Below are 13,045 nucleotides of genomic sequence, written 5' to 3' on the forward strand. Positions count from 1 at the left end.
GCACCTCGGGCGCTCTGTCGCTCAGTGCACGTATGTTTGTAATTGTTACATTCGATCGATGTATTGACCCTTTCAGCAACGCGAAACGTCCTTCTTTGTGCCATCACAATTGCTACTTAAACTCTATTTTGGCTGATGCTCGGGGAGCCACCCAGCTCTCTTGGGCTACCATGTGCCTGGAGTATCTCTCTCCCGTTCTGAGGGTCAGGCGGTTGGGGGGCGACACTGGGGGCTTGGGGGACACAGTTCAGGCCCCAGGAGGCGGGACCATTGTTTCCTACGCCCTGTGTCTCCCCCTCGGGGTGTTCCCCTGCTGCTGATGGGCATTGTTTGGTGGTGGTTTCCCTGTAGGCCTGTGGATGGGAAACACTTTGAGTCCTCGCATGTGTGTGTGTGTGTGTGTGTGTGTGTGTGTTTTCTTCCCTCCTCCCCTGGGGTCCCTGTGTAGCCGAACATAGAATTTCAGTTCACAAATTATGTTTCCCTGGAACTCTGGGGGTACCACCCACGGCCTTCTCCTTCCAGGGTCACACCAGCCGGCCGGACCCTGTCTCTCGTGGGCGGCACACGTGGGGTCGACCAGCCCTTGGGATTATCCCCCCGGAGCCTGGCGTTCCCACGTCCATCGCCACGGGCTCCCTCCTCCCGCCGCCTCCTGGCCATTCTCAGCTGCAGGCTCTCGTCTTTTCCCGGTCCCGGAACTTTTTCCCAGCGTTTCTCTGAGTGTGTCTCCCTCTCCGTCCTCCATGTTTCCTCCTCCTGGGTCGCCTGCCGGAGGAATGCTGGGGCGTCTGGTCCTCTCCTCCGCGTCTCCTGACCCTCCTTTCATCCTGCCCGGCCCCCTTGCCTGGGTCCTGGGAGACCCGCTCAGCTCAGCCTCCCAGCCCAGTAACCCCACCGCAGGCTCTGTGCGTCCTGCGCACCCAGTCCGCCCGCTGGGTCCTGCTCCGGGGATGCTCCAGATCTCGGAAGGAGGGGTGCTGGTTGGGCCGGGGTCTCTCGCACCCTCCTGAGGACGTTCCGTGTGCCTGTTCGAGTGACTTGTTCTGCTGCTCCCTCCGGGCACAGGCCCCTGGCAGGGGCTCTGCTTGTCACACTGGGTTGTTTCAAACGTCGTGTCTCTCGGTGAGGGGACGGAACCCACACTGGGCGTTTGTTCTCCGCGGCCTGTCTGCCACCACTGCCTCTGGTCCTGGCAGCCTTTTGTGTGAGAGAGAGAGAGAGAGAGGACCCCAGGGGTGTTGGGGAGAAAGAGAAAGGTGCTTTTCGTGGCTCAGGGGCCCCTGTTCCTCCCCCCCAGACACTGCCCCGGCTCTCGGACCACCAGGCCCGGGGAAAAACAGCGCCCACCGTGGTTTGCAGAGGGTCAACCAGCCCAGCGGCGCCCGCCCCTGGCAGGATTCTAACTGTCACCTCGGGGTCACTCCTGCGTCTGGCACGTTCAAGCTTGGAATCAGCCCTTTCCATTTGCACTTAGGTTTCCTCTTCCAGTCCCAACAGAAGGCTCCCCTGGGCTGGGGGTGGGAGGGAAGGGGTGATGCTTCGCACACAGCTGCCCTCCTCCATCCGATCCTGCATTATTGTTTCACGTGCCTGCGAACCACTACCGGGTCGCTCGGAAGATACGGTTCATCAGAGACCCAAGACTTTTCTTCCCTTTCCTTTTCCTTTCCCCACGAGCCCTGGCCAGGCCCACTCTCCCCTCTCCTGTCCTCGTAGACATGTATATATGTTTTCAAGGCGCGTTCCGAGCACTTCACTCCCATTTTTATTGAATTCCATCCGTGGTTTGGGCCTTGCCTTCGAGCCTGTCGGGCCCCTTTGAATAATGACAATGAGCGTGTGTCACGGCCACCGTGTCCTCCAGCACCGTGGGACGTGACGGTCTGCAAAGGCTCCTCCTTCTGTCTCCGCCGACCTCGCCGCCGGAACCGGGCGCCTTGGGGCCCAGCGGCGAGCTCTTGGCCTCTCCTGGGGGGCCCAGCCCCGGCTTCGTCTCTTTATTCCGCTGCCGCCGCCGCCTGTTAGAGGATGCTGTCTGACAGCCGTGAGCTCCCCGTCGGGAGAGGCCGTCTGCCCACACGCTGTTATCCCGCCCGCAAGGTTATCACAGAAAGGTGGTCGGAAGCTCACGCAGGGTGTGCTGTGGAGCCCGGCAGGTCAGCGCGCGATGCCGCCTGCCGGAGTTTCTCGGGGGGAGGGACCCGAGGCGACCTCCTGGGGGAGGGTGTGGCGCTCTGCCCACACACTCCCTCCGACAAGGAAGCGCGTTTGAGCCGGGATTTGCGGCTCTGACTCAGCCCACGCCGTGCGGCCGGGGGCGGGAGCTGGATCTCGCAGACCGAGGAGGGCCTCGCCCCAGCTGCTCACGGGGCTCCCTCAGACTGTGGGGCCCCAGCCCGGGCCCCCGCATTGCCCACGCTCCCTGCCCCAGCCCGGCACCACCCCACCACTACCACCTGGCAAGGGCCCAGAAAATGCCGTCCTCTGAAATTCCACCTGACGGTAACCGAGGGGCAATGAAGGCCATGGCCCCCAGTGCGGGCCACCCACCCTGAAAGGTGAACGGAGCTGGGCTGCTGGAGACGTGGGTGCCCCCTGTGCACCCCCTCAGCAGACACCGAGCCAGCGTGGAGCCGGGAGCACCGCTCCGTCCGTCACAGCCTCGGCTCCCTGGTGGAGGGGGCGTGCTCCCCGACGAGCAGGACTTGGCCAGTGCCTCCCACCTGCGCCGGCCTGGGAGTGCGCAGCCCGGAGCTGTGGCCGAGTCCCCGCCCTCAGAACAAGCGCAGGAAGTCCTGGCGTGGACACGAGTGCGTCCACCTTCGCCAGGTCATCGCTGGACGCGGCCCTGAGAGGGGGCTGCTCACAGCGCCGGGCCGGCCACACGGGCCGCGTGGTTTTTCGGTAAAATAGAAGACGCGTTGTCCGTGTCCACCGATGACTGCACTGACTTGGACGTTTCGAGTGTGCCGCTGTCTCCCGGGCGACCTAACGTTGGTTGCTCTCGACAAACGTCTCCATTCGACCACTGTCGACTCCAGCCGGCCCCCCCGACCGGGAGCGTCGCCCAGCGAGAAACCTCCAGCACGGACCTTCGCAAACCAGCCCTGACACGTGCGCTCCCTCACGGCCCCTCCCCCGCACGCGGCACCCATCCGTGCTGGGTTCGGTGGCGTTTTTACCTTCCTTGAAACGGTAAATCGTCACCTGCCGCAAATGCTTCCTTCCCTCCATCGTCGATATTCCAGTGGCCACACGGAAATTCACCCGTTTTGAGTAAGGTTTTTTTTTAAATGCATGCTGATAAGACAGCTGTCACCGTACAGACTAACAAAAGTGTTTCAAATGAAGCTAAAGACAACTAAGCGCGACTAGAGCCACCGCAGGGAAAAACCGAACGAGCTTTTTGGCCGACCCCATACACGCCTGGGAGCTGCTTCAGGAGACAGGGGGTCGGCGCTCAGACCGGCTGGGAGGGGCTGCCGGCCGCACCCCCACCCCGCTCCCCGACGGTCACGGGAGCGGCTCTGAGAGCCCCTGCAGGTTTCTGACACTGTGTCCCACGGCCCCCTCCACGCCTTTGTTTTTTTTTTTTTTGGCTAACCACACACAGAGGGAAATTCTGACCCTCGGAACCCAACTTCCCTCACTCTCTTTTCGAACTTGCCTGGTGGGCAGGCAGCTTGCTCCTTCATTCGAGTCACTGCCATCGAGTCTCTTGCCACAGTTTCCTAGTACGGGTCTATCTGTACATTGTTTATCTCGCACCGACATCCCCCACCACACTGCAAGCTCCTTGCAGGCAGGCCTGCACCGACTTCCTTCTCCTCTCTGAAGTCAGTGCTGAGCCACGCCCAGCACACAGTAGGGGCTCTGCAGGCTTTATTTTGGGGGCAGAATTGCTCCCGTGCTCAGCCTGTGAGCACGCTGACACACATGGAGTTGCACACCTGGAACAGTACGTTGTATGATGTGTGCACGGTGTGTGGTGTCTGTTAAAATAAGCACACGTGCAAACCCGGTGCTGAGGGAGCAGATCCGCGCGGAGGCAAACGTGGGCCCCAGCACTCCCTGCCTCTCCCTGCCTCTCTCCCGGGGGGGCCACCCGGAAGGACCACCCGCAGGTGCCAGGGACGTCGCCCCAGCCCTGTTCCTCTCACAGTTTCACGCACCTGCAAACAGGGCGGGCAGCCTGCCAGACGTCATGGGGCTGCACCGAGCCTGACAGAGGGGGTCCCTGACCCTGGGGGCCTGCAGGGCGGGCAGGCGGCTGCGCGAGGAAACCGCAAGGCCATAACCCAGGGGCAGGGCCTCCTCACCGTGAACTTGGATAGCAGCAGTTGCACCTTTATTCTCACGGACTCTGACGACGATCTGGCACTTCCTTCCGATTACACATTCAGGGGACACGCACCGCAGTGTCAGGGGCCCTGGCGCTCCGTTGCCAGCGGGAAGCACAACTGTTCTCATCATGGCGACATCTCCACACGTTGTTTGCTCTGACCGGCTTCAAACCCTGGGGCGGTGTCCAGCTGGTGCCAGGCACGGGGGGTGGGGGGTGGGTTGCGTGAGAGTGTTGCCGTTTTAAATGACCGGATGACTCTGTTTCGGCCTCGTGGGTCCCTTCACGTATTTAAAAACATGATTCTGGAAATGGTCCCAGACACCACATGGGTTTGGAAAAGTTAGGAAGCACCGCCCTGGGGTGGTTCCTGCAGGAGCCATAAGGGCGGGAGCAGCCGGAGGGCGGCAGGTGGAGGCCCAGGTGGCGGTGCAAGCCGTGCTTGCACAGAGCAGCCACTGGGCAGGACGGAGCTTGTCGTGGCCGGCCCTCTGCCAGCCCGGACCAGCCTGAGTCGCAGGGCGTTGGGTGGAGGGCAGGTGGGCAGAGCTCTGCGGTCCTGGGAACAAGGACAACGTCTTCCGAAGGAGAAGGTCCTTCTAAACCAGCTCTGGACGGTCCCGCCGGCCTTGGGGGACAAACGGATGCAGGAAGCTCCAAGGAACTTTCTGGAGTGTGCAGCGGGGGCTGGCGAGCCCATCGGGAGTAGGGGGCATGCTCGGCAGCGTAGGGGTGCCCTGGGCGGCGTAGGGGTGCACTCAGCATCACGGGGTGGTGACAAGTGGCTCCCCGCTCCTGCGGAGGAAACAGGCAAAGGAAGGCGCGTTACGAATGGTGTGTCAGCCGGAACTGTAAGGTTCTTGGTTTTACTAACCTGTGTCACAACCTTAATGTTACTTAAATGGGGTTGGTGGTGTTTTTATTACAGTTTTCCCTTCTCTCCCCCACGGCTGCTAATATTTCGTGCCTCGGCTCCCCATTTTCTGTTGCCACCCATTATCCATTACTGTCACCACCCCGCCAGGATGTCCTTGGAGGGGACTCTTAATGGAGCTGTCCCGGTTAAAGAAATTCAATGTGATTGAACTGCAGCGAAGAATCAAACTCCAGATCCCCGAAAGGGATGAATGATAACGAGGTATTGGAGCATATTGCTTATTTATTACCGGCAGAAGGCAGGAAAGCATTAGCATGGAAAACGCTAGGAATTAATCACAGCTTGTGATAGGAAACCTGAAAAAGTCACCTCCGTCTTGTTATTCCCGATGTGTTGTCCCCCGGTCCCCACCGTCCTTCCCCGATGGGCTGGCCTCCCAGCTGGCCCGCCACAGGCGTAGAGGGGACGGATTACGCCAGAAAGGTGGCAACTCATTTGCGTGTCGCCTGGTGTTTAAAAGAGGGTGGCGGGGGATGGGTGTCTGCAAGCTGACCTAGAGTCCAGCCCTGGCCCCCCCGCTCGCTCGCTGCAGCCTCAGACAAACCCCCTGGCGTACCCAGCTCTGGGTCTCCAGCCTGTCCAGCGTCCCCAGCTCCGGGTCCCCAGCCTGTCCGGCGCCCTGATTCTGAACCCTTCCTCTCAGAGTCATCCTGGGGGTTAAATGAGCTGCTGCTGGTCCCTGTCTAGTCCCGTGGCTCACAGTGGCTGTTGGGGACTGACAGAGGGGCACAAGGCCGTGTCACTCCGCATGCTATCGATGGGCCAGCATCGCATGAAAAATGCAGAGTCCCAGGCCCCGCCTCTGCCCCCTGCCCCCCGTGTTAGACTCCGCCGTCAGCAGGATCCCTGGGGAGACAAGGGGCATGAACGTTTGAGAAGCCCCGGTGCCCGTCCTTGTGCGCCGCACAGGGCGGTTTTTACTGAGCCGGAGCAAGGGCGCTCTGCGTCACGCCAAAGCCAGGGAAGAGGTTCCTTCACACGGAACACATTCACGGGATATTTGCATGGGAAGGTGCCCGGGAAGTCCTCGAATCCTCCTCTTTGCAGATGGGGAGACCGAGGTCCCGACGGGTGAAGGGTTCGAGAGAGGCTGCGGAGCTGGAGTGGTGCCGTTACATGAAACCACCGCAATGCCTGGCCTGGAACCACCGCGGTAAACGGTTCGGCTCCGGAATTCGCGATCGCAGCCGAGCTCAGCTGCAGAAGCGCGTCTCTGCTCCGGTGCCGCCCGCCGGGCCGGGCCGGCCCCACCCCCCCCGGGGCTCCGGGGTCCGCTCCCGAGAGGGCACACGGGCACGGCAGCAATGTCCCGGGGAACAGGCAGCGGCTCCCCCACCTGCGCCTGTGGATCGAGCTGTTGCACAGACTCCAGGGGAGGAGACGCGGGCCCCGCCTCCCGAGGAGAGGAGCGGCAGAGCACGTGGGGCCGGATTTTTAAACCTCCACCGGTAGTCTTTCGGAGGCCTGGGATTTCGACATAGGTTTTTCTAGCACGGAGCTCTCTCTACAATTCCAATTCGAACTTCCCTCTTGATCTGTCCTTGGGGGGAAATTAGACCCTGTCAGCTTGACTCTGCATAGAAATAAAAACGGCCCCCTCTTTTCGTGTGATAATGCACGCTGAGCGCCCAGCCCATTCCAGCCTCCTGGCCCAGGGAGAGTCCCCAGGGGCTGTCATGGGGGAAGTGGGGGGCGGGGGGCTGGGGGGGGGCAGCTGCCCTGCCTGCCAGCGTGCTCATCTCAGGACTGTCTCTCAGTGAATGCAATTCCGCAGTAAGACCTGGCTGGCACCAAACTCCTCCGGGTCCTGCTCCCGGCTCACCTGCCCACCCCCACCACCCCCGGGCCTCACCCCGCCCTCAGCGCAGGCCACTGCGGGAGCTCCTACGCTTCCTGGCTTTCTTCCACTAGAGAAATGCGCTTAGCCCTCCCAGAAACCCCACCAGCACGGGCATCATGAGACCTGCTTTACAGACAAACCGTTCGCAGACCACCTACAGATCCCTAGAGAAGGGGTCTCCGCAGACACGGGTTGGGTGCTAAGGGTTGAGACGTGTTCCCCCGCTGACGTCTGGCTCTTTCTAGTGGCTTTCCCTTCAACTTCTGGGCAGAGGCTCTGGGCCGTTCTCCCCCTCCATTCTGCTGTGGACAGAGGCAGCTGTTGAGAGAAGACAGAGTTGGCCTCTGGCCAGGCCAGAGTGCCCAGGACCATCCCACAGGCCCAAGGAGGGCACCTGGGACCCACATGCGATTCTCTGCCCGAGGGAGGGGTCTTGGCGTCCTCCCAGGCCACCCAGGGACCCGAGGGGGGCGGGAGTGGGAGCAGGGGGAGCTACCGGGGCAGCGGGTTCTGCCGCACACGGCGGGCCTTCTCCTCCGCGCTGCGTCTCCTGGCTGGCTTCCGTGGCGACTTCATTAGCAGCAAGCTGCTAATTGAATGTCATATTTATGATCCGAAAATAAAGTCACCCGACCTTTTTGAAACAGGGTTTTATGAGTTTTGACTCCAGCAGCTGCGTCAGCAGTCAAGGGCCTGCGCGGCTCAGACCCGGGGTTGCGACGTGAAGATAAATAAAACAAACAACCCAGGAGGAGGCGGGCTCCGGGGGCCTCCAGTGGGTCAGACCAGGCCCCCCCTCCGCCCCCCTCCCCGGCAGTGTCAAACAAGGAGCTCCTCCCGGCCCCCTTGGGCTTGCAGGGGCTGGGGCTTAGGGCTCACACAGCACAGCCTCAGTCCCAGTCGGGCGTGCTTCGTCTCCGGGTGTCCAGGCTCCTGTTCTGGAAAAGCCACCCCTCACCCAAGGCCTCCGGCCCCAGCCTCGCTCACTGGGTGCGTGTGCGGGAGGCGACGGGCGGCCGCAGCCCTTGACATGTGACTGGGCCGCTGCCGCCTTCTCCGAGGGGTCTCAGGACGCCCTTTCCTCCGGGGCCCAAAGTGACCCCTCTTCTTGGCGGCTGCCCGAGAGAACCAGCTCGCTCTGCCCTTCCCCGGTGGCCTCGCCCCTGGTGGGCCTCCACGGACGGACGAGCCTGGAGGGAATCTCCTCGCCCCGTCACGGGAAGCTGGGGCACTTGGTCTCTCCCTCCCAGAGGGAGCGGCTGGAATCCCAGAGCTGGACGGGACGTCGACCTTCCTGGGTCTGGCACTCCTGTCCCGCTCCCGTCCCCGGCACGTGGTTGGGCATCTTGCCCCTGAAATCCTCCCGTGGGTGGGCAGCTCCGCTCAGCTTGCCTGGGGCGAGTTCAGGCTTCCTGACGTCTTCACTGCTGCCTCTCCCGTCTGGGCTGGGGAGGCCCGGCTCGCTCTGCGGGAAGGAGGGAAAAGGCGCGGAGGAGGCCAGGTGCGGAGGTGCAAAAAGATGGTGCCCACTCCGCCCCTAACCTTGTCCGGACCTCTGCATTCAACACCTCCCCCTCCAGGCCCTCTTCTGCACCGGGGGTCCACTGGGGGGGGGGGGGGGGCTGCGATCCTGCCAGGCCAGCGTGTTAGCTCCTGGCGCTTCCGTCCCCTCAGCGGGCAGCCAGGGTGGGGGTGGTGAAGTGGCACCCAGGCCCGAGAGGCCATGAGCTCCGACCGCGTAGCCTGCGTCTTCCCGCCGCGCTCCCTCCCATTGGTTCACTCTGGAGAACTGCGTGGTGGCGTCCCGCCAGGCTAAGCGCAGGCCCACCCCAGCGCCCAGGGGTCCCATCCCCAGGTGTTTGCTCGGAAGGAGGACTTGTGTTCCGGCAGCGATGGGAACGACGATGTCCCAGGAAAGGAATCGGGACACCACCCGAGTGTCCGTCAACAGGGGACAGGCGAACGGACCGGGGCAGGAGCCGAGGAGCAGGTGGCGACACCCCGCGGGGGGGCGCGCTTCGCCGGGCACGCGCAGACGGGCCTCACCCGGACTGCGGTGCTGTCCACACGGATAGAAAACGCAGTCTCGGCGCCGCGGGTGGGGGGCGGGTGGAAAGGGCCCGGAGGGAACTTTCTAGGGCTGCGGCCGTGCTGATCCCTTGATGAGGGTCTCCTTTCAGGGGCGTCTTCTGTTTCCAAACTCACCGAACCGTGTGCTTGAGATGCACGCGGCTTACTGATCACACCCACCGTTTCTTTAGAAAAGACAAGGGCCAGCCCGCCCCCTGGGGACCGCCGCAGGCTGGGGAGCGGAGGGGGATGAGGCTGCCATGGCCATTTGGGCCGCGCCAGTAGGGCCGTGGCGCACGGGGCGAGAAACTCGCGTCTGGCTGAGCCGGGAAGGAGGGGACTGACTGACGGGCTTCTAGGAAAGGGGCGGGGCTGAGCTCTGTGGACCACCTGGCCGTGCAGGGCGCCCCGCCCACCCGCCCGCCACCCCGCCCTCTCTGTCCCTGGCAGCGTGTAGACTGGGGGCGCCAGGGGGTGGGGTGCCCGCTCCCCTGCAGACGGACAGAGGTCCCGAGAAGCACGTGGTGCCGTGCTCCGCTCTGAGCACCTCGGTGGGAGGCTTCCAGAAGAATCTTCCAGAGGTGCACTAGGCTCCCCGCTTCCTGCCAACCGGCTCCCTCCGAGTGCAGTTCGGTCAGGGGACCGCGCTCTGCTGGGTGAGGTCTGGCACAGCGGCAGGGCCTGCAGGACCGGCAGGATGGGCAGATCTGGGGTGACCCCGGACTCCTGCCCGCCCCTGCCGCCCCCAGTGACAGATAGGGCCCCCAGTTCTCTGCCGCCCCTTGCGGCCCCCTTCTCGTCTCCCGGCCTCTGCTCTCCGTGGAAACTCACCCACAGCCTCTGCTCAGAACCGAAATAAAAAGGGAAGTAGAGCAGCCCACCCAGCCCCCACCTCTGCCCCTGCTAAAAATAGACGCGGCCTCTGCGCGCCGCGTGTGGGCTTCTGGGGAGGCCACTGCTCTGCAGCCCGGACGGCTTCTGGGGCCCGGCAGGCGCCGCGCTGGAGGCGAGGGGTCAGGGAGGAGCTCGGAGGGACCCCGCCGGCCCGGGCACAGCTAGTGTGCAAACCCGTGAGTACGTTCCCCAGGGGGAGCCAGTCCTCTCGCTCCGGGGCAGGCCTGTGCGGAGCTACAGGGGCCACGTCCTGGCGCAGAGGGGCCCCCACCACCCATCTCTCTGCCGTCGTCCACACCACGTGCTCTCCTGGCTTCACCGCCTTCCTCTTCATTCCGTGATTTCCTCGACAACATGGGGCCCCTCCCCCGGGGGCTGGGCAGCCAGTGCGCGCTGAGGCTTCGCCGCCTGGGGCCCGCAGCTGAGCCAGAGGGGGCTCTCAGCAAACACCCGATCATCGGTTTGGGCAGAACTCTCCTGTTCTGCTGGGTGGCTTTGCTAACTTTCTGCCAGTGAGGCCTCAGCGAGGCCCAGCCGCAGCTGAGGGGGGCACAGGGGTGTTCCTGGGGGAAGGAGTGAGATCCCCGTGACCTCCGCTGCGTGGAGAGGAAGTGGGTGCCGTGTCTGGTTCCAGGAGCCGGGCCCCGGGCCTCTCCGTGAGCCCTGCAGCCCTGCCCTGTCCGAGACCCCTGCCCTCCCTGGGAGCACCTGTCAGTCGGGTCCCCAGAGGGTCAGTAAGATTCCGCCGTCGGCGAAGACCTACGCCAGTTGTGAACCCTCCAATAGTCCGACCCAGGCCAGCCGTTCCCACCAGCAAAGCCGCTGGATAGACAATGCAGAGGGAGACCCAGATCCCCAGCCTGGGAAGAGAGGCCCAGGCCCCCGAGGGAGCCTCCCCCCCACCCAGGACCCCTGGAAGGCACCTCAGGAGGAGCCCGGTTTCCTAATGAAACGCTTCCGCTAGTCCTGTGGGCTTGAAGGACGCTTCGCAGCCCTGGGCGGGGGTGGGAGGCCGGGGAGAGCTGGTCCTCAGGGACCGAGTCCTCTTTCCGTGCTCGGACCGATGTCACTGCTTTGAGGAAATGCGCTGGGGTGCAGCGCTGTCCTTCAAAACAGGGAGCACGTGGTTAATTCCTGGGGCCTCACGGTCACGCAGCAGATTGGCCTCCCTGGCTGCAGAAGTCTCCCACGCGGGTCGGAGGACGCCCCGGCCTGGACCGTAACATGCGTGTGTGTGACGCCGGGTGGCCAGCCTCCAAGCTGGGCTTTGGCCGGCAAGAACAGATCGGTGCCCAGAAGGGCAGCCAGGTTGTTCCAGACAGCCCCCTCCCCCCTTGGGCCCACTGCTCTCGGGTGCCTGGGGGTTGTGTGGATGGTGGGGCCTTATTTAACTACTGGTGGTGTTGTCACTTGGCACGCCCCCCCCCCCCCCCAGCCCAGGCTTCCTGGTGTGCATCTGATGCAGGAGCTTGCCCGGCAAAGGACCTGCAGACGGTCTGTGGGCAGGCCGCCTCCCAGGGCCCCCTCTGCACGGCTTTCGGAGACTCGGTGAAGTGTTTCCATCGTGACTGTGGAGGGAGCGTGAAAACAGCGGAAAGAAAAACACAGTCTCGAATTTCTGGTGCTCGGTCATAGAGAAAGTGAAAGGCGACACCCACCAGCCTCCGACCCCGCGAATTCATTCAAGGCACTTGCACACACACACACACACACACACAGGGGGGTTAAGGGGGGGCGAGCTGCCCAGCCCCCCTCCAGGGGCACGTTGGTGTATGTTGAGATGTTCTGTGACACTCTCCTGGTCCACGGAAAATGTGAGTCCTCATATTTTTTTCTGCATCTCAAGCTCTCTCACGGCGTTCGAGCAGGTGAGCCGGCCTTTGGGAAATCAGTCAAGTTCATGGGCAAGTTGCTAAGCTCTGGGGAGCCGTCAGGACGAGGGGTGGCCGACACCGGATGCTGAGAGGGGCAGCAGCCTGCCCCCTCCTTCACACCCCTGCACCGCCGCCTCCCGCCCTCCGCCTGATTTGCTTCACTTCTCTCTGCTCCGGGCCACGCACCTGCGCCGGCTAAATCAGACCCTCAGTTCCTCTTCCCTTTTCTCGGCCCGCTCGCCCGCCCCGCGCGCCACCTGCCCTTGCCGCCTGCCAGCTCTGTGGAGCTGTGTCCTCGCCCGAGCAGCCCGCAGCAGGCCCCCTCCCGACTCCCACGGCCTCCAGAACCTCAGACGTAAAAGCCACCGGAAGGCCACGGTGACGTGCGTGAGGCTGCCCCGGGGCTCCGGTCCCCCTCACCCCGCGCTGCCCTCTCCCAGGCCTGGACCTTCTGGCCCCCATCGGAGTCGATGGTGCTTCCCCGCAGGGCTGCCCGCCGGCCGGGGTTGGTGCTGGTTCCGAACCCGACACCGCACGTGCGCTCAGGAAACCGCAGCCGTTCTCGTGTGTTTTATTTTACTGATCGAAGCGACATTCTCGCCACAGAGTTCTCCACCGTAAAGTGGACCATCGGCGGCTTTCAGCACCTTCACGGTGCTGTGCAGACGCCCCCTCTGCCTCGTTCCCAAGCATGTGCGCGCCCCGAAGTGAAGCCCCGGACACACCAGGGGTCGCGCCCACCCCCTCTCTCCGTAAGCTCCCGGCCGTCCCCAGCCTGCGTCCTGTCTCCGCGGAGTCGCGTTTCTGGGCGTTTCACCTGCACGCAGTGCGCCCTGCGTGCCGGGGGGTCTGGCGTCTCCCTCCGCGGAGGGGTTTCACCTGCACGCAGTGCGCCCTGCGTGCCCGGGGGTCTGGCGTCTCCCTCCGCGGAGGGGTTTCACCTGCACGCAGTGCGCCCTGCGTGCCCGGGGGTCTGGCGTCTCCCTCCGCGGGCCTGGCGTCTCCCTCCGCGGGCCTCGGTGAACGCGGCGTGTGCCGGGGCTGCGTAGCGTTCCGCCGTGTGGATGAGGTGTCTCTATGTTAAG

General features: G+C 63.7%; 1 protein-coding gene across 3 annotated transcripts in view; it reads left to right on the top strand.

The window, feature by feature from the left end:
- CARD11 (caspase recruitment domain family member 11) overlaps window positions 1-13,045 on the top strand; it is a 70,327-nt gene that overhangs the window by 17,586 nt on the left and 39,696 nt on the right. The window contains exon 1 of one of the 3 annotated variants that reach the window (XM_036013855.1): window positions 10,125-10,262. The exons of the other annotated variants lie outside the window; for them this stretch is intronic. The gene's annotated coding sequence lies outside the window, so the exon portion shown is untranslated. Of the gene's footprint in view, window positions 1-10,124; window positions 10,263-13,045 lie in introns of those variants that run through there. 3 annotated transcript variants of the gene reach the window in all.

This window comes from Phyllostomus discolor, chromosome 13 (assembly GCF_004126475.2).
Source record: "Phyllostomus discolor isolate MPI-MPIP mPhyDis1 chromosome 13, mPhyDis1.pri.v3, whole genome shotgun sequence".
Classification (NCBI taxonomy): Eukaryota; Metazoa; Chordata; class Mammalia; order Chiroptera; family Phyllostomidae; genus Phyllostomus; species Phyllostomus discolor.